The sequence below is a fragment of the Anomaloglossus baeobatrachus genome, unplaced genomic scaffold (genome assembly GCF_048569485.1).
Source record: "Anomaloglossus baeobatrachus isolate aAnoBae1 unplaced genomic scaffold, aAnoBae1.hap1 Scaffold_295, whole genome shotgun sequence".
Lineage (NCBI taxonomy): Eukaryota > Metazoa > Chordata > Amphibia > Anura > Aromobatidae > Anomaloglossus > Anomaloglossus baeobatrachus.
Window position 1 is genome coordinate 139154 of NW_027442392.1, and position 19877 is coordinate 159030.

Below are 19877 nucleotides of genomic sequence, written 5' to 3' on the forward strand. Positions count from 1 at the left end.
TGCCCCCCGATGACATCACAATAGCGCTGCTGCCTAGAAAACAAGCTGCGCAGAAGAAGTTGTTCTTTGGGTGGGAGGGTGGGCTAGTGGAAGGAGGGGGCAATCTCTTTTTTTCCCGGGTGGTAGGGGGATGACAGGAGAAGGGAAGCGGGTGGTGAGAAAGGTACAGAGGGCAGGGTTTGGGGGCTGGGAAGGAAAGGGAAAAGATTAGGGTTTGGGGATGATGAAAGGGCTTTCTACGGGTAAGGATGGCAAAGGGTGGCAGTGACGGAAAGTCAGGCAACCTGTCCTGTCCGTCTTTTTGTATCGTGAATTGGAAAGACTGCAAGGGGGAGGGGAGTTGCTTGCGCCCTAAAGGAGGAGTTATTCAGATTCATTGCAGTGGGCGGCGGCTGCAAAACGCACCATTCTTCTTGTTTTTGCTCTGCAAAGCAGCCTTTTCAAGGGTTGGCTTGGGTGACAAAATGTCTTGTGTAGGCGTGGGTTTGTCTCCCTCTCGCTCTCTCTCCCTAAGATGTGTCCGGCATAGGCCAGGGTGCCACTCGAGGCCCAAACCAATTCTGGTTATCGCTTCTCGGCCTTTTGGCTAAGATCAAGTGTAGTATCTGTTCTTATCAGTTTAATATCTGATACGTCCCCTATCTGGGGACCATATATTAAATGGATTTTTAGAACAGGGAGATGGAAAAAGAGCTTGCTCTGTCCACTCCACGCATTGACCTGGTATTGCAGTACCTCCAGGAACGGTGCACCCCTTCTTAACCCAGTTTCCAAAAGCAGAACTCAATTCACCTGATTCATATTAGCCCGATTTAATGAATTGGAAGAAAGCATACGTCTTCATATGCACCTCAATTTGGCCCATTCACTTTTCACACTTCCTCCTTTTGTTTTTTATCTTTCACACTTTTGACTTTCTTTATTCATCCAAATAGCAAACTCATCACCACTCAACCTGACCAACTCGGCTATGTCCCCGTGCTGCAGTTCTCTGTCTTATCTAGATCATTTGCAATTGAATGGAATAGATCCCTTTTGGACAAAGTGGATTCACCTGCTGCTGCAGTGACCACAGGTGTGATAAGATCTAGAATTGGCATCTGGTGCGATCTCTCCGCTTCCACTCCAAAGAAAGTTACCTGTTTATTCCTATCATGCATTGGTTTTTGGGGTTTTCTTTGAGTAATGATGATCTCTTTAGTAGTCTGTTGGCGCCCTCTCCTGGAGGAATAGTTTGCTTGCTCTTGGACATTCTAAAAGAGAGGTCATGATAGACATTGAGCTTCTGAGCTCAATTGGGGACAGTCATGGGTGATGAATGTTTGCAACCTACTGCGAAGCCTCATACCGCAATATAAGGAACGTCAAATACTAAGAAAGGGCGGCCTATGAAAGAATTACTACTTTCAATAAGTACACTTAAACGGCTAATTGGGAATAGAAAAACTGTAAAAAGCCCTCTGAGAAAGCCCCCCTCTAACCTTTGATAGTAAGCTTTTCTGTAGTCTGCCTGTTGATGTATTTTCCGTTTGAACTGTGCACAACATGAAGAGACGGAACACTGGCGGCTTGTCACAATGCCCCCCGATGACATCACAATAGCGCTGCTGCCTAGAAAACAAGCTGCGCAGAAGAAGTTGTTCTTTGGGTGGGAGGGTGGGCTAGTGGAAGGAGGGGGCAATCTCTTTTTTTCCCGGGTGGTAGGGGGATGACAGGAGAAGGGAAGCGGGTGGTGAGAAAGGTACAGAGGGCAGGGTTTGGGGGCTGGGAAGGAAAGGGAAAAGATTAGGGTTTGGGGATGATGAAAGGGCTTTCTACGGGTAAGGATGGCAAAGGGTGGCAGTGACGGAAAGTCAGGCAACCTGTCCTGTCCGTCTTTTTGTATCGTGAATTGGAAAGACTGCAAGGGGGAGGGGAGTTGCTTGCGCCCTAAAGGAGGAGTTATTCAGATTCATTGCAGTGGGCGGCGGCTGCAAAACGCACCATTCTTCTTGTTTTTGCTCTGCAAAGCAGCCTTTTCAAGGGTTGGCTTGGGTGACAAAATGTCTTGTGTAGGCGTGGGTTTGTCTCCCTCTCGCTCTCTCTCCCTAAGATGTGTCCGGCATAGGCCAGGGTGCCACTCGAGGCCCAAACCAATTCTGGTTATCGCTTCTCGGCCTTTTGGCTAAGATCAAGTGTAGTATCTGTTCTTATCAGTTTAATATCTGATACGTCCCCTATCTGGGGACCATATATTAAATGGATTTTTAGAACAGGGAGATGGAAAAAGAGCTTGCTCTGTCCACTCCACGCATTGACCTGGTATTGCAGTACCTCCAGGAACGGTGCACCCCTTCTTAACCCAGTTTCCAAAAGCAGAACTCAATTCACCTGATTCATATTAGCCCGATTTAATGAATTGGAAGAAAGCATACGTCTTCATATGCACCTCAATTTGGCCCATTCACTTTTCACACTTCCTCCTTTTGTTTTTTATCTTTCACACTTTTGACTTTCTTTATTCATCCAAATAGCAAACTCATCACCACTCAACCTGACCAACTCGGCTATGTCCCCGTGCTGCAGTTCTCTGTCTTATCTAGATCATTTGCAATTGAATGGAATAGATCCCTTTTGGACAAAGTGGATTCACCTGCTGCTGCAGTGACCACAGGTGTGATAAGATCTAGAATTGGCATCTGGTGCGATCTCTCCGCTTCCACTCCAAAGAAAGTTACCTGTTTATTCCTATCATGCATTGGTTTTTGGGGTTTTCTTTGAGTAATGATGATCTCTTTAGTAGTCTGTTGGCGCCCTCTCCTGGAGGAATAGTTTGCTTGCTCTTGGACATTCTAAAAGAGAGGTCATGATAGACATTGAGCTTCTGAGCTCAATTGGGGACAGTCATGGGTGATGAATGTTTGCAACCTACTGCGAAGCCTCATACCGCAATATAAGGAACGTCAAATACTAAGAAAGGGCGGCCTATGAAAGAATTACTACTTTCAATAAGTACACTTAAACGGCTAATTGGGAATAGAAAAACTGTAAAAAGCCCTCTGAGAAAGCCCCCCTCTAACCTTTGATAGTAAGCTTTTCTGTAGTCTGCCTGTTGATGTATTTTCCGTTTGAACTGTGCACAACATGAAGAGACGGAACACTGGCGGCTTGTCACAATGCCCCCCGATGACATCACAATAGCGCTGCTGCCTAGAAAACAAGCTGCGCAGAAGAAGTTGTTCTTTGGGTGGGAGGGTGGGCTAGTGGAAGGAGGGGGCAATCTCTTTTTTTCCCGGGTGGTAGGGGGATGACAGGAGAAGGGAAGCGGGTGGTGAGAAAGGTACAGAGGGCAGGGTTTGGGGGCTGGGAAGGAAAGGGAAAAGATTAGGGTTTGGGGATGATGAAAGGGCTTTCTACGGGTAAGGATGGCAAAGGGTGGCAGTGACGGAAAGTCAGGCAACCTGTCCTGTCCGTCTTTTTGTATCGTGAATTGGAAAGACTGCAAGGGGGAGGGGAGTTGCTTGCGCCCTAAAGGAGGAGTTATTCAGATTCATTGCAGTGGGCGGCGGCTGCAAAACGCACCATTCTTCTTGTTTTTGCTCTGCAAAGCAGCCTTTTCAAGGGTTGGCTTGGGTGACAAAATGTCTTGTGTAGGCGTGGGTTTGTCTCCCTCTCGCTCTCTCTCCCTAAGATGTGTCCGGCATAGGCCAGGGTGCCACTCGAGGCCCAAACCAATTCTGGTTATCGCTTCTCGGCCTTTTGGCTAAGATCAAGTGTAGTATCTGTTCTTATCAGTTTAATATCTGATACGTCCCCTATCTGGGGACCATATATTAAATGGATTTTTAGAACAGGGAGATGGAAAAAGAGCTTGCTCTGTCCACTCCACGCATTGACCTGGTATTGCAGTACCTCCAGGAACGGTGCACCCCTTCTTAACCCAGTTTCCAAAAGCAGAACTCAATTCACCTGATTCATATTAGCCCGATTTAATGAATTGGAAGAAAGCATACGTCTTCATATGCACCTCAATTTGGCCCATTCACTTTTCACACTTCCTCCTTTTGTTTTTTATCTTTCACACTTTTGACTTTCTTTATTCATCCAAATAGCAAACTCATCACCACTCAACCTGACCAACTCGGCTATGTCCCCGTGCTGCAGTTCTCTGTCTTATCTAGATCATTTGCAATTGAATGGAATAGATCCCTTTTGGACAAAGTGGATTCACCTGCTGCTGCAGTGACCACAGGTGTGATAAGATCTAGAATTGGCATCTGGTGCGATCTCTCCGCTTCCACTCCAAAGAAAGTTACCTGTTTATTCCTATCATGCATTGGTTTTTGGGGTTTTCTTTGAGTAATGATGATCTCTTTAGTAGTCTGTTGGCGCCCTCTCCTGGAGGAATAGTTTGCTTGCTCTTGGACATTCTAAAAGAGAGGTCATGATAGACATTGAGCTTCTGAGCTCAATTGGGGACAGTCATGGGTGATGAATGTTTGCAACCTACTGCGAAGCCTCATACCGCAATATAAGGAACGTCAAATACTAAGAAAGGGCGGCCTATGAAAGAATTACTACTTTCAATAAGTACACTTAAACGGCTAATTGGGAATAGAAAAACTGTAAAAAGCCCTCTGAGAAAGCCCCCCTCTAACCTTTGATAGTAAGCTTTTCTGTAGTCTGCCTGTTGATGTATTTTCCGTTTGAACTGTGCACAACATGAAGAGACGGAACACTGGCGGCTTGTCACAATGCCCCCCGATGACATCACAATAGCGCTGCTGCCTAGAAAACAAGCTGCGCAGAAGAAGTTGTTCTTTGGGTGGGAGGGTGGGCTAGTGGAAGGAGGGGGCAATCTCTTTTTTTCCCGGGTGGTAGGGGGATGACAGGAGAAGGGAAGCGGGTGGTGAGAAAGGTACAGAGGGCAGGGTTTGGGGGCTGGGAAGGAAAGGGAAAAGATTAGGGTTTGGGGATGATGAAAGGGCTTTCTACGGGTAAGGATGGCAAAGGGTGGCAGTGACGGAAAGTCAGGCAACCTGTCCTGTCCGTCTTTTTGTATCGTGAATTGGAAAGACTGCAAGGGGGAGGGGAGTTGCTTGCGCCCTAAAGGAGGAGTTATTCAGATTCATTGCAGTGGGCGGCGGCTGCAAAACGCACCATTCTTCTTGTTTTTGCTCTGCAAAGCAGCCTTTTCAAGGGTTGGCTTGGGTGACAAAATGTCTTGTGTAGGCGTGGGTTTGTCTCCCTCTCGCTCTCTCTCCCTAAGATGTGTCCGGCATAGGCCAGGGTGCCACTCGAGGCCCAAACCAATTCTGGTTATCGCTTCTCGGCCTTTTGGCTAAGATCAAGTGTAGTATCTGTTCTTATCAGTTTAATATCTGATACGTCCCCTATCTGGGGACCATATATTAAATGGATTTTTAGAACAGGGAGATGGAAAAAGAGCTTGCTCTGTCCACTCCACGCATTGACCTGGTATTGCAGTACCTCCAGGAACGGTGCACCCCTTCTTAACCCAGTTTCCAAAAGCAGAACTCAATTCACCTGATTCATATTAGCCCGATTTAATGAATTGGAAGAAAGCATACGTCTTCATATGCACCTCAATTTGGCCCATTCACTTTTCACACTTCCTCCTTTTGTTTTTTATCTTTCACACTTTTGACTTTCTTTATTCATCCAAATAGCAAACTCATCACCACTCAACCTGACCAACTCGGCTATGTCCCCGTGCTGCAGTTCTCTGTCTTATCTAGATCATTTGCAATTGAATGGAATAGATCCCTTTTGGACAAAGTGGATTCACCTGCTGCTGCAGTGACCACAGGTGTGATAAGATCTAGAATTGGCATCTGGTGCGATCTCTCCGCTTCCACTCCAAAGAAAGTTACCTGTTTATTCCTATCATGCATTGGTTTTTGGGGTTTTCTTTGAGTAATGATGATCTCTTTAGTAGTCTGTTGGCGCCCTCTCCTGGAGGAATAGTTTGCTTGCTCTTGGACATTCTAAAAGAGAGGTCATGATAGACATTGAGCTTCTGAGCTCAATTGGGGACAGTCATGGGTGATGAATGTTTGCAACCTACTGCGAAGCCTCATACCGCAATATAAGGAACGTCAAATACTAAGAAAGGGCGGCCTATGAAAGAATTACTACTTTCAATAAGTACACTTAAACGGCTAATTGGGAATAGAAAAACTGTAAAAAGCCCTCTGAGAAAGCCCCCCTCTAACCTTTGATAGTAAGCTTTTCTGTAGTCTGCCTGTTGATGTATTTTCCGTTTGAACTGTGCACAACATGAAGAGACGGAACACTGGCGGCTTGTCACAATGCCCCCCGATGACATCACAATAGCGCTGCTGCCTAGAAAACAAGCTGCGCAGAAGAAGTTGTTCTTTGGGTGGGAGGGTGGGCTAGTGGAAGGAGGGGGCAATCTCTTTTTTTCCCGGGTGGTAGGGGGATGACAGGAGAAGGGAAGCGGGTGGTGAGAAAGGTACAGAGGGCAGGGTTTGGGGGCTGGGAAGGAAAGGGAAAAGATTAGGGTTTGGGGATGATGAAAGGGCTTTCTACGGGTAAGGATGGCAAAGGGTGGCAGTGACGGAAAGTCAGGCAACCTGTCCTGTCCGTCTTTTTGTATCGTGAATTGGAAAGACTGCAAGGGGGAGGGGAGTTGCTTGCGCCCTAAAGGAGGAGTTATTCAGATTCATTGCAGTGGGCGGCGGCTGCAAAACGCACCATTCTTCTTGTTTTGGCTCTGCAAAGCAGCCTTTTCAAGGGTTGGCTTGGGTGACAAAATGTCTTGTGTAGGCGTGGGTTTGTCTCCCTCTCGCTCTCTCTCCCTAAGATGTGTCCGGCATAGGCCAGGGTGCCACTCGAGGCCCAAACCAATTCTGGTTATCGCTTCTCGGCCTTTTGGCTAAGATCAAGTGTAGTATCTGTTCTTATCAGTTTAATATCTGATACGTCCCCTATCTGGGGACCATATATTAAATGGATTTTTAGAACAGGGAGATGGAAAAAGAGCTTGCTCTGTCCACTCCACGCATTGACCTGGTATTGCAGTACCTCCAGGAACGGTGCACCCCTTCTTAACCCAGTTTCCAAAAGCAGAACTCAATTCACCTGATTCATATTAGCCCGATTTAATGAATTGGAAGAAAGCATACGTCTTCATATGCACCTCAATTTGGCCCATTCACTTTTCACACTTCCTCCTTTTGTTTTTTATCTTTCACACTTTTGACTTTCTTTATTCATCCAAATAGCAAACTCATCACCACTCAACCTGACCAACTCGGCTATGTCCCCGTGCTGCAGTTCTCTGTCTTATCTAGATCATTTGCAATTGAATGGAATAGATCCCTTTTGGACAAAGTGGATTCACCTGCTGCTGCAGTGACCACAGGTGTGATAAGATCTAGAATTGGCATCTGGTGCGATCTCTCCGCTTCCACTCCAAAGAAAGTTACCTGTTTATTCCTATCATGCATTGGTTTTTGGGGTTTTCTTTGAGTAATGATGATCTCTTTAGTAGTCTGTTGGCGCCCTCTCCTGGAGGAATAGTTTGCTTGCTCTTGGACATTCTAAAAGAGAGGTCATGATAGACATTGAGCTTCTGAGCTCAATTGGGGACAGTCATGGGTGATGAATGTTTGCAACCTACTGCGAAGCCTCATACCGCAATATAAGGAACGTCAAATACTAAGAAAGGGCGGCCTATGAAAGAATTACTACTTTCAATAAGTACACTTAAACGGCTAATTGGGAATAGAAAAACTGTAAAAAGCCCTCTGAGAAAGCCCCCCTCTAACCTTTGATAGTAAGCTTTTCTGTAGTCTGCCTGTTGATGTATTTTCCGTTTGAACTGTGCACAACATGAAGAGACGGAACACTGGCGGCTTGTCACAATGCCCCCCGATGACATCACAATAGCGCTGCTGCCTAGAAAACAAGCTGCGCAGAAGAAGTTGTTCTTTGGGTGGGAGGGTGGGCTAGTGGAAGGAGGGGGCAATCTCTTTTTTTCCCGGGTGGTAGGGGGATGACAGGAGAAGGGAAGCGGGTGGTGAGAAAGGTACAGAGGGCAGGGTTTGGGGGCTGGGAAGGAAAGGGAAAAGATTAGGGTTTGGGGATGATGAAAGGGCTTTCTACGGGTAAGGATGGCAAAGGGTGGCAGTGACGGAAAGTCAGGCAACCTGTCCTGTCCGTCTTTTTGTATCGTGAATTGGAAAGACTGCAAGGGGGAGGGGAGTTGCTTGCGCCCTAAAGGAGGAGTTATTCAGATTCATTGCAGTGGGCGGCGGCTGCAAAACGCACCATTCTTCTTGTTTTTGCTCTGCAAAGCAGCCTTTTCAAGGGTTGGCTGGGGTGACAAAATGTCTTGTGTAGGCGTGGGTTTGTCTCCCTCTCGCTCTCTCTCCCTAAGATGTGTCCGGCATAGGCCAGGGTGCCACTCGAGGCCCAAACCAATTCTGGTTATCGCTTCTCGGCCTTTTGGCTAAGATCAAGTGTAGTATCTGTTCTTATCAGTTTAATATCTGATACGTCCCCTATCTGGGGACCATATATTAAATGGATTTTTAGAACAGGGAGATGGAAAAAGAGCTTGCTCTGTCCACTCCACGCATTGACCTGGTATTGCAGTACCTCCAGGAACGGTGCACCCCTTCTTAACCCAGTTTCCAAAAGCAGAACTCAATTCACCTGATTCATATTAGCCCGATTTAATGAATTGGAAGAAAGCATACGTCTTCATATGCACCTCAATTTGGCCCATTCACTTTTCACACTTCCTCCTTTTGTTTTTTATCTTTCACACTTTTGACTTTCTTTATTCATCCAAATAGCAAACTCATCACCACTCAACCTGACCAACTCGGCTATGTCCCCGTGCTGCAGTTCTCTGTCTTATCTAGATCATTTGCAATTGAATGGAATAGATCCCTTTTGGACAAAGTGGATTCACCTGCTGCTGCAGTGACCACAGGTGTGATAAGATCTAGAATTGGCATCTGGTGCGATCTCTCCGCTTCCACTCCAAAGAAAGTTACCTGTTTATTCCTATCATGCATTGGTTTTTGGGGTTTTCTTTGAGTAATGATGATCTCTTTAGTAGTCTGTTGGCGCCCTCTCCTGGAGGAATAGTTTGCTTGCTCTTGGACATTCTAAAAGAGAGGTCATGATAGACATTGAGCTTCTGAGCTCAATTGGGGACAGTCATGGGTGATGAATGTTTGCAACCTACTGCGAAGCCTCATACCGCAATATAAGGAACGTCAAATACTAAGAAAGGGCGGCCTATGAAAGAATTACTACTTTCAATAAGTACACTTAAACGGCTAATTGGGAATAGAAAAACTGTAAAAAGCCCTCTGAGAAAGCCCCCCCTCTAACCTTTGATAGTAAGCTTTTCTGTAGTCTGCCTGTTGATGTATTTTCCGTTTAAACTGTGCACAACATGAAGAGACGGAACACTGGCGGCTTGTCACAATGCCCCCCGATGACATCACAATAGCGCTGCTGCCTAGAAAACAAGCTGCGCAGAAGAAGTTGTTCTTTGGGTGGGAGGGTGGGCTAGTGGAAGGAGGGGGCAATCTCTTTTTTTCCCGGGTGGTAGGGGGATGACAGGAGAAGGGAAGCGGGTGGTGAGAAAGGTACAGAGGGCAGGGTTTGGGGGCTGGGAAGGAAAGGGAAAAGATTAGGGTTTGGGGATGATGAAAGGGCTTTCTACGGGTAAGGATGGCAAAGGGTGGCAGTGACGGAAAGTCAGGCAACCTGTCCTGTCCGTCTTTTTGTATCGTGAATTGGAAAGACTGCAAGGGGGAGGGGAGTTGCTTGCGCCCTAAAGGAGGAGTTATTCAGATTCATTGCAGTGGGCGGCGGCTGCAAAACGCACCATTCTTCTTGTTTTTGCTCTGCAAAGCAGCCTTTTCAAGGGTTGGCTTGGGTGACAAAATGTCTTGTGTAGGCGTGGGTTTGTCTCCCTCTCGCTCTCTCTCCCTAAGATGTGTCCGGCATAGGCCAGGGTGCCACTCGAGGCCCAAACCAATTCTGGTTATCGCTTCTCGGCCTTTTGGCTAAGATCAAGTGTAGTATCTGTTCTTATCAGTTTAATATCTGATACGTCCCCTATCTGGGGACCATATATTAAATGGATTTTTAGAACAGGGAGATGGAAAAAGAGCTTGCTCTGTCCACTCCACGCATTGACCTGGTATTGCAGTACCTCCAGGAACGGTGCACCCCTTCTTAACCCAGTTTCCAAAAGCAGAACTCAATTCACCTGATTCATATTAGCCCGATTTAATGAATTGGAAGAAAGCATACGTCTTCATATGCACCTCAATTTGGCCCATTCACTTTTCACACTTCCTCCTTTTGTTTTTTATCTTTCACACTTTTGACTTTCTTTATTCATCCAAATAGCAAACTCATCACCACTCAACCTGACCAACTCGGCTATGTCCCCGTGCTGCAGTTCTCTGTCTTATCTAGATCATTTGCAATTGAATGGAATAGATCCCTTTTGGACAAAGTGGATTCACCTGCTGCTGCAGTGACCACAGGTGTGATAAGATCTAGAATTGGCATCTGGTGCGATCTCTCCGCTTCCACTCCAAAGAAAGTTACCTGTTTATTCCTATCATGCATTGGTTTTTGGGGTTTTCTTTGAGTAATGATGATCTCTTTAGTAGTCTGTTGGCGCCCTCTCCTGGAGGAATAGTTTGCTTGCTCTTGGACATTCTAAAAGAGAGGTCATGATAGACATTGAGCTTCTGAGCTCAATTGGGGACAGTCATGGGTGATGAATGTTTGCAACCTACTGCGAAGCCTCATACCGCAATATAAGGAACGTCAAATACTAAGAAAGGGCGGCCTATGAAAGAATTACTACTTTCAATAAGTACACTTAAACGGCTAATTGGGAATAGAAAAACTGTAAAAAGCCCTCTGAGAAAGCCCCCCTCTAACCTTTGATAGTAAGCTTTTCTGTAGTCTGCCTGTTGATGTATTTTCCGTTTGAACTGTGCACAACATGAAGAGACGGAACACTGGCGGCTTGTCACAATGCCCCCCGATGACATCACAATAGCGCTGCTGCCTAGAAAACAAGCTGCGCAGAAGAAGTTGTTCTTTGGGTGGGAGGGTGGGCTAGTGGAAGGAGGGGGCAATCTCTTTTTTTCCCGGGTGGTAGGGGGATGACAGGAGAAGGGAAGCGGGTGGTGAGAAAGGTACAGAGGGCAGGGTTTGGGGGCTGGGAAGGAAAGGGAAAAGATTAGGGTTTGGGGATGATGAAAGGGCTTTCTACGGGTAAGGATGGCAAAGGGTGGCAGTGACGGAAAGTCAGGCAACCTGTCCTGTCCGTCTTTTTGTATCGTGAATTGGAAAGACTGCAAGGGGGAGGGGAGTTGCTTGCGCCCTAAAGGAGGAGTTATTCAGATTCATTGCAGTGGGCGGCGGCTGCAAAACGCACCATTCTTCTTGTTTTTGCTCTGCAAAGCAGCCTTTTCAAGGGTTGGCTTGGGTGACAAAATGTCTTGTGTAGGCGTGGGTTTGTCTCCCTCTCGCTCTCTCTCCCTAAGATGTGTCCGGCATAGGCCAGGGTGCCACTCGAGGCCCAAACCAATTCTGGTTATCGCTTCTCGGCCTTTTGGCTAAGATCAAGTGTAGTATCTGTTCTTATCAGTTTAATATCTGATACGTCCCCTATCTGGGGACCATATATTAAATGGATTTTTAGAACAGGGAGATGGAAAAAGAGCTTGCTCTGTCCACTCCACGCATTGACCTGGTATTGCAGTACCTCCAGGAACGGTGCACCCCTTCTTAACCCAGTTTCCAAAAGCAGAACTCAATTCACCTGATTCATATTAGCCCGATTTAATGAATTGGAAGAAAGCATACGTCTTCATATGCACCTCAATTTGGCCCATTCACTTTTCACACTTCCTCCTTTTGTTTTTTATCTTTCACACTTTTGACTTTCTTTATTCATCCAAATAGCAAACTCATCACCACTCAACCTGACCAACTCGGCTATGTCCCCGTGCTGCAGTTCTCTGTCTTATCTAGATCATTTGCAATTGAATGGAATAGATCCCTTTTGGACAAAGTGGATTCACCTGCTGCTGCAGTGACCACAGGTGTGATAAGATCTAGAATTGGCATCTGGTGCGATCTCTCCGCTTCCACTCCAAAGAAAGTTACCTGTTTATTCCTATCATGCATTGGTTTTTGGGGTTTTCTTTGAGTAATGATGATCTCTTTAGTAGTCTGTTGGCGCCCTCTCCTGGAGGAATAGTTTGCTTGCTCTTGGACATTCTAAAAGAGAGGTCATGATAGACATTGAGCTTCTGAGCTCAATTGGGGACAGTCATGGGTGATGAATGTTTGCAACCTACTGCGAAGCCTCATACCGCAATATAAGGAACGTCAAATACTAAGAAAGGGCGGCCTATGAAAGAATTACTACTTTCAATAAGTACACTTAAACGGCTAATTGGGAATAGAAAAACTGTAAAAAGCCCTCTGAGAAAGCCCCCCTCTAACCTTTGATAGTAAGCTTTTCTGTAGTCTGCCTGTTGATGTATTTTCCGTTTGAACTGTGCACAACATGAAGAGACGGAACACTGGCGGCTTGTCACAATGCCCCCCGATGACATCACAATAGCGCTGCTGCCTAGAAAACAAGCTGCGCAGAAGAAGTTGTTCTTTGGGTGGGAGGGTGGGCTAGTGGAAGGAGGGGGCAATCTCTTTTTTTCCCGGGTGGTAGGGGGATGACAGGAGAAGGGAAGCGGGTGGTGAGAAAGGTACAGAGGGCAGGGTTTGGGGGCTGGGAAGGAAAGGGAAAAGATTAGGGTTTGGGGATGATGAAAGGGCTTTCTACGGGTAAGGATGGCAAAGGGTGGCAGTGACGGAAAGTCAGGCAACCTGTCCTGTCCGTCTTTTTGTATCGTGAATTGGAAAGACTGCAAGGGGGAGGGGAGTTGCTTGCGCCCTAAAGGAGGAGTTATTCAGATTCATTGCAGTGGGCGGCGGCTGCAAAACGCACCATTCTTCTTGTTTTTGCTCTGCAAAGCAGCCTTTTCAAGGGTTGGCTTGGGTGACAAAATGTCTTGTGTAGGCGTGGGTTTGTCTCCCTCTCGCTCTCTCTCCCTAAGATGTGTCCGGCATAGGCCAGGGTGCCACTCGAGGCCCAAACCAATTCTGGTTATCGCTTCTCGGCCTTTTGGCTAAGATCAAGTGTAGTATCTGTTCTTATAAGTTTAATATCTGATACGTCCCCTATCTGGGGACCATATATTAAATGGATTTTTAGAACAGGGAGATGGAAAAAGAGCTTGCTCTGTCCACTCCACGCATTGACCTGGTATTGCAGTACCTCCAGGAACGGTGCACCCCTTCTTAACCCAGTTTCCAAAAGCAGAACTCAATTCACCTGATTCATATTAGCCCGATTTAATGAATTGGAAGAAAGCATACGTCTTCATATGCACCTCAATTTGGCCCATTCACTTTTCACACTTCCTCCTTTTGTTTTTTATCTTTCACACTTTTGACTTTCTTTATTCATCCAAATAGCAAACTCATCACCACTCAACCTGACCAACTCGGCTATGTCCCCGTGCTGCAGTTCTCTGTCTTATCTAGATCATTTGCAATTGAATGGAATAGATCCCTTTTGGACAAAGTGGATTCACCTGCTGCTGCAGTGACCACAGGTGTGATAAGATCTAGAATTGGCATCTGGTGCGATCTCTCCGCTTCCACTCCAAAGAAAGTTACCTGTTTATTCCTATCATGCATTGGTTTTTGGGGTTTTCTTTGAGTAATGATGATCTCTTTAGTAGTCTGTTGGCGCCCTCTCCTGGAGGAATAGTTTGCTTGCTCTTGGACATTCTAAAAGAGAGGTCATGATAGACATTGAGCTTCTGAGCTCAATTGGGGACAGTCATGGGTGATGAATGTTTGCAACCTACTGCGAAGCCTCATACCGCAATATAAGGAACGTCAAATACTAAGAAAGGGCGGCCTATGAAAGAATTACTACTTTCAATAAGTACACTTAAACGGCTAATTGGGAATAGAAAAACTGTAAAAAGCCCTCTGAGAAAGCCCCCCTCTAACCTTTGATAGTAAGCTTTTCTGTAGTCTGCCTGTTGATGTATTTTCCGTTTGAACTGTGCACAACATGAAGAGACGGAACACTGGCGGCTTGTCACAATGCCCCCCGATGACATCACAATAGCGCTGCTGCCTAGAAAACAAGCTGCGCAGAAGAAGTTGTTCTTTGGGTGGGAGGGTGGGCTAGTGGAAGGAGGGGGCAATCTCTTTTTTTCCCGGGTGGTAGGGGGATGACAGGAGAAGGGAAGCGGGTGGTGAGAAAGGTACAGAGGGCAGGGTTTGGGGGCTGGGAAGGAAAGGGAAAAGATTAGGGTTTGGGGATGATGAAAGGGCTTTCTACGGGTAAGGATGGCAAAGGGTGGCAGTGACGGAAAGTCAGGCAACCTGTCCTGTCCGTCTTTTTGTATCGTGAATTGGAAAGACTGCAAGGGGGAGGGGAGTTGCTTGCGCCCTAAAGGAGGAGTTATTCAGATTCATTGCAGTGGGCGGCGGCTGCAAAACGCACCATTCTTCTTGTTTTTGCTCTGCAAAGCAGCCTTTTCAAGGGTTGGCTTGGGTGACAAAATGTCTTGTGTAGGCGTGGGTTTGTCTCCCTCTCGCTCTCTCTCCCTAAGATGTGTCCGGCATAGGCCAGGGTGCCACTCGAGGCCCAAACCAATTCTGGTTATCGCTTCTCGGCCTTTTGGCTAAGATCAAGTGTAGTCCCTTCATTGTGTTTGCCTTGGTTTTGGCTGGGAGGGGCCCGGGCTTGCACAACCGCCGGCCTCGGGGATTGTTGCGCCTTTTGGTGCTTACGTCCCCTTATGGCTGGTGGTTCCTGGGCTCGGGAGGCGATCACCTGCGGCACTGCGCTTTTGTGTGGTGGCCGATGACCGTTTTCTGAAATTTGCGGATGAAATCTCATCTGTTCTTATCAGTTTAATATCTGATACGTCCCCTATCTGGGGACCATATATTAAATGGATTTTTAGAACAGGGAGATGGAAAAAGAGCTTGCTCTGTCCACTCCACGCATTGACCTGGTATTGCAGTACCTCCAGGAACGGTGCACCCCTTCTTAACCCAGTTTCCAAAAGCAGAACTCAATTCACCTGATTCATATTAGCCCGATTTAATGAATTGGAAGAAAGCATACGTCTTCATATGCACCTCAATTTGGCCCATTCACTTTTCACACTTCCTCCTTTTGTTTTTTATCTTTCACACTTTTGACTTTCTTTATTCATCCAAATAGCAAACTCATCACCACTCAACCTGACCAACTCGGCTATGTCCCCGTGCTGCAGTTCTCTGTCTTATCTAGATCATTTGCAATTGAATGGAATAGATCCCTTTTGGACAAAGTGGATTCACCTGCTGCTGCAGTGACCACAGGTGTGATAAGATCTAGAATTGGCATCTGGTGCGATCTCTCCGCTTCCACTCCAAAGAAAGTTACCTGTTTATTCCTATCATGCATTGGTTTTTGGGGTTTTCTTTGAGTAATGATGATCTCTTTAGTAGTCTGTTGGCGCCCTCTCCTGGAGGAATAGTTTGCTTGCTCTTGGACATTCTAAAAGAGAGGTCATGATAGACATTGAGCTTCTGAGCTCAATTGGGGACAGTCATGGGTGATGAATGTTTGCAACCTACTGCGAAGCCTCATACCGCAATATAAGGAACGTCAAATACTAAGAAAGGGCGGCCTATGAAAGAATTACTACTTTCAATAAGTACACTTAAACGGCTAATTGGGAATAGAAAAACTGTAAAAAGCCCTCTGAGAAAGCCCCCCTCTAACCTTTGATAGTAAGCTTTTCTGTAGTCTGCCTGTTGATGTATTTTCCGTTTGAACTGTGCACAACATGAAGAGACGGAACACTGGCGGCTTGTCACAATGCCCCCCGATGACATCACAATAGCGCTGCTGCCTAGAAAACAAGCTGCGCAGAAGAAGTTGTTCTTTGGGTGGGAGGGTGGGCTAGTGGAAGGAGGGGGCAATCTCTTTTTTTCCCGGGTGGTAGGGGGATGACAGGAGAAGGGAAGCGGGTGGTGAGAAAGGTACAGAGGGCAGGGTTTGGGGGCTGGGAAGGAAAGGGAAAAGATTAGGGTTTGGGGATGATGAAAGGGCTTTCTACGGGTAAGGATGGCAAAGGGTGGCAGTGACGGAAAGTCAGGCAACCTGTCCTGTCCGTCTTTTTGTATCGTGAATTGGAAAGACTGCAAGGGGGAGGGGAGTTGCTTGCGCCCTAAAGGAGGAGTTATTCAGATTCATTGCAGTGGGCGGCGGCTGCAAAACGCACCATTCTTCTTGTTTTTGCTCTGCAAAGCAGCCTTTTCAAGGGTTGGCTTGGGTGACAAAATGTCTTGTGTAGGCGTGGGTTTGTCTCCCTCTCGCTCTCTCTCCCTAAGATGTGTCCGGCATAGGCCAGGGTGCCACTCGAGGCCCAAACCAATTCTGGTTATCGCTTCTCGGCCTTTTGGCTAAGATCAAGTGTAGTATCTGTTCTTATCAGTTTAATATCTGATACGTCCCCTATCTGGGGACCATATATTAAATGGATTTTTAGAACAGGGAGATGGAAAAAGAGCTTGCTCTGTCCACTCCACGCATTGACCTGGTATTGCAGTACCTCCAGGAACGGTGCACCCCTTCTTAACCCAGTTTCCAAAAGCAGAACTCAATTCACCTGATTCATATTAGCCCGATTTAATGAATTGGAAGAAAGCATACGTCTTCATATGCACCTCAATTTGGCCCATTCACTTTTCACACTTCCTCCTTTTGTTTTTTATCTTTCACACTTTTGACTTTCTTTATTCATCCAAATAGCAAACTCATCACCACTCAACCTGACCAACTCGGCTATGTCCCCGTGCTGCAGTTCTCTGTCTTATCTAGATCATTTGCAATTGAATGGAATAGATCCCTTTTGGACAAAGTGGATTCACCTGCTGCTGCAGTGACCACAGGTGTGATAAGATCTAGAATTGGCATCTGGTGCGATCTCTCCGCTTCCACTCCAAAGAAAGTTACCTGTTTATTCCTATCATGCATTGGTTTTTGGGGTTTTCTTTGAGTAATGATGATCTCTTTAGTAGTCTGTTGGCGCCCTCTCCTGGAGGAATAGTTTGCTTGCTCTTGGACATTCTAAAAGAGAGGTCATGATAGACATTGAGCTTCTGAGCTCAATTGGGGACAGTCATGGGTGATGAATGTTTGCAACCTACTGCGAAGCCTCATACCGCAATATAAGGAACGTCAAATACTAAGAAAGGGCGGCCTATGAAAGAATTACTACTTTCAATAAGTACACTTAAACGGCTAATTGGGAATAGAAAAACTGTAAAAAGCCCTCTGAGAAAGCCCCCCTCTAACCTTTGATAGTAAGCTTTTCTGTAGTCTGCCTGTTGATGTATTTTCCGTTTGAACTGTGCACAACATGAAGAGACGGAACACTGGCGGCTTGTCACAATGCCCCCCGATGACATCACAATAGCGCTGCTGCCTAGAAAACAAGCTGCGCAGAAGAAGTTGTTCTTTGGGTGGGAGGGTGGGCTAGTGGAAGGAGGGGGCAATCTCTTTTTTTCCCGGGTGGTAGGGGGATGACAGGAGAAGGGAAGCGGGTGGTGAGAAAGGTACAGAGGGCAGGGTTTGGGGGCTGGGAAGGAAAGGGAAAAGATTAGGGTTTGGGGATGATGAAAGGGCTTTCTACGGGTAAGGATGGCAAAGGGTGGCAGTGACGGAAAGTCAGGCAACCTGTCCTGTCCGTCTTTTTGTATCGTGAATTGGAAAGACTGCAAGGGGGAGGGGAGTTGCTTGCGCCCTAAAGGAGGAGTTATTCAGATTCATTGCAGTGGGCGGCGGCTGCAAAACGCACCATTCTTCTTGTTTTTGCTCTGCAAAGCAGCCTTTTCAAGGGTTGGCTTGGGTGACAAAATGTCTTGTGTAGGCGTGGGTTTGTCTCCCTCTCGCTCTCTCTCCCTAAGATGTGTCCGGCATAGGCCAGGGTGCCACTCGAGGCCCAAACCAATTCTGGTTATCGCTTCTCGGCCTTTTGGCTAAGATCAAGTGTAGTATCTGTTCTTATCAGTTTAATATCTGATACGTCCCCTATCTGGGGACCATATATTAAATGGATTTTTAGAACAGGGAGATGGAAAAAGAGCTTGCTCTGTCCACTCCACGCATTGACCTGGTATTGCAGTACCTCCAGGAACGGTGCACCCCTTCTTAACCCAGTTTCCAAAAGCAGAACTCAATTCACCTGATTCATATTAGCCCGATTTAATGAATTGGAAGAAAGCATACGTCTTCATATGCACCTCAATTTGGCCCATTCACTTTTCACACTTCCTCCTTTTGTTTTTTATCTTTCACACTTTTGACTTTCTTTATTCATCCAAATAGCAAACTCATCACCACTCAACCTGACCAACTCGGCTATGTCCCCGTGCTGCAGTTCTCTGTCTTATCTAGATCATTTGCAATTGAATGGAATAGATCCCTTTTGGACAAAGTGGATTCACCTGCTGCTGCAGTGACCACAGGTGTGATAAGATCTAGAATTGGCATCTGGTGCGATCTCTCCGCTTCCACTCCAAAGAAAGTTACCTGTTTATTCCTATCATGCATTGGTTTTTGGGGTTTTCTTTGAGTAATGATGATCTCTTTAGTAGTCTGTTGGCGCCCTCTCCTGGAGGAATAGTTTGCTTGCTCTTGGACATTCTAAAAGAGAGGTCATGATAGACATTGAGCTTCTGAGCTCAATTGGGGACAGTCATGGGTGATGAATGTTTGCAACCTACTGCGAAGCCTCATACCGCAATATAAGGAACGTCAAATACTAAGAAAGGGCGGCCTATGAAAGAATTACTACTTTCAATAAGTACACTTAAACGGCTAATTGGGAATAGAAAAACTGTAAAAAGCCCTCTGAGAAAGCCCCCCTCTAACCTTTGATAGTAAGCTTTTCTGTAGTCTGCCTGTTGATGTATTTTCCGTTTGAACTGTGCACAACATGAAGAGACGGAACACTGGCGGCTTGTCACAATGCCCCCCGATGACATCACAATAGCGCTGCTGCCTAGAAAACAAGCTGCGCAGAAGAAGTTGTTCTTTGGGTGGGAGGGTGGGCTAGTGGAAGGAGGGGGCAATCTCTTTTTTTCCCGGGTGGTAGGGGGATGACAGGAGAAGGGAAGCGGGTGGTGAGAAAGGTACAGAGGGCAGGGTTTGGGGGCTGGGAAGGAAAGGGAAAAGATTAGGGTTTGGGGATGATGAAAGGGCTTTCTACGGGTAAGGATGGCAAAGGGTGGCAGTGACGGAAAGTCAGGCAACCTGTCCTGTCCGTCTTTTTGTATCGTGAATTGGAAAGACTGCAAGGGGGAGGGGAGTTGCTTGCGCCCTAAAGGAGGAGTTATTCAGATTCATTGCAGTGGGCGGCGGCTGCAAAACGCACCATTCTTCTTGTTTTTGCTCTGCAAAGCAGCCTTTTCAAGGGTTGGCTTGGGTGACAAAATGTCTTGTGTAGGCGTGGGTTTGTCTCCCTCTCGCTCTCTCTCCCTAAGATGTGTCCGGCATAGGCCAGGGTGCCACTCGAGGCCCAAACCAATTCTGGTTATCGCTTCTCGGCCTTTTGGCTAAGATCAAGTGTAGTATCTGTTCTTATCAGAACAAACTGAGCTAGCTACACTTGACGAGATACGATCAGGGAGACAAGCTCCGAAGCCCAGCCGAGACCGAAAGAGGGAGATCGGACGGAAGAAGAGCTTGGCAGCAAGAAGCAAGAAGACGA

At 46.6% G+C, this 19877-nt stretch overlaps 12 non-coding genes and 2 pseudogenes across 12 annotated transcripts; all 14 read left to right on the forward strand.

The window, feature by feature from the left end:
* The first annotated feature begins 566 nt into the window (after positions 1-566).
* On the forward strand, positions 567-757 carry LOC142267555 (U2 spliceosomal RNA). Its single transcript, XR_012733421.1, has one exon. It is a non-coding gene; the product is annotated as a U2 spliceosomal RNA (small nuclear RNA).
* A 1387-nt stretch (positions 758-2144) lies between these two features.
* LOC142267556 (U2 spliceosomal RNA) lies at positions 2145-2335 on the forward strand. The gene has a single exon (XR_012733422.1). It is a non-coding gene; the product is annotated as a U2 spliceosomal RNA (small nuclear RNA).
* A 1387-nt stretch (positions 2336-3722) lies between these two features.
* On the forward strand, positions 3723-3913 carry LOC142267557 (U2 spliceosomal RNA). Its single transcript, XR_012733423.1, has one exon. It is a non-coding gene; the product is annotated as a U2 spliceosomal RNA (small nuclear RNA).
* A 1387-nt stretch (positions 3914-5300) lies between these two features.
* Positions 5301-5491, forward strand: LOC142267558 (U2 spliceosomal RNA). The gene has a single exon (XR_012733424.1). It is a non-coding gene; the product is annotated as a U2 spliceosomal RNA (small nuclear RNA).
* Positions 5492-6878: 1387 nt separating this feature from the next.
* Positions 6879-7069, forward strand: LOC142267335 (U2 spliceosomal RNA). The gene has a single exon (XR_012733241.1). It is a non-coding gene; the product is annotated as a U2 spliceosomal RNA (small nuclear RNA).
* A 1387-nt stretch (positions 7070-8456) lies between these two features.
* Positions 8457-8647, forward strand: LOC142267336 (U2 spliceosomal RNA). Its single transcript, XR_012733242.1, has one exon. It is a non-coding gene; the product is annotated as a U2 spliceosomal RNA (small nuclear RNA).
* Positions 8648-10035: 1388 nt separating this feature from the next.
* LOC142267337 (U2 spliceosomal RNA) lies at positions 10036-10226 on the forward strand. The gene has a single exon (XR_012733243.1). It is a non-coding gene; the product is annotated as a U2 spliceosomal RNA (small nuclear RNA).
* Positions 10227-11613: 1387 nt separating this feature from the next.
* On the forward strand, positions 11614-11804 carry LOC142267338 (U2 spliceosomal RNA). The gene has a single exon (XR_012733244.1). It is a non-coding gene; the product is annotated as a U2 spliceosomal RNA (small nuclear RNA).
* A 1387-nt stretch (positions 11805-13191) lies between these two features.
* Positions 13192-13382, forward strand: LOC142267412 (U2 spliceosomal RNA). The gene has a single exon (XR_012733311.1). It is a non-coding gene; the product is annotated as a U2 spliceosomal RNA (small nuclear RNA).
* A 1387-nt stretch (positions 13383-14769) lies between these two features.
* Positions 14770-14909, forward strand: LOC142267510 (U2 spliceosomal RNA; annotated as a pseudogene).
* Positions 14910-14974: 65 nt separating this feature from the next.
* Positions 14975-15159, forward strand: LOC142267493 (U2 spliceosomal RNA). Its single transcript, XR_012733383.1, has one exon. It is a non-coding gene; the product is annotated as a U2 spliceosomal RNA (small nuclear RNA).
* A 1387-nt stretch (positions 15160-16546) lies between these two features.
* On the forward strand, positions 16547-16737 carry LOC142267339 (U2 spliceosomal RNA). The gene has a single exon (XR_012733245.1). It is a non-coding gene; the product is annotated as a U2 spliceosomal RNA (small nuclear RNA).
* Positions 16738-18124: 1387 nt separating this feature from the next.
* LOC142267341 (U2 spliceosomal RNA) lies at positions 18125-18315 on the forward strand. Its single transcript, XR_012733247.1, has one exon. It is a non-coding gene; the product is annotated as a U2 spliceosomal RNA (small nuclear RNA).
* Positions 18316-19702: 1387 nt separating this feature from the next.
* Positions 19703-19806, forward strand: LOC142267505 (U2 spliceosomal RNA; annotated as a pseudogene).
* The last annotated feature ends 71 nt before the right edge of the window (positions 19807-19877 follow it).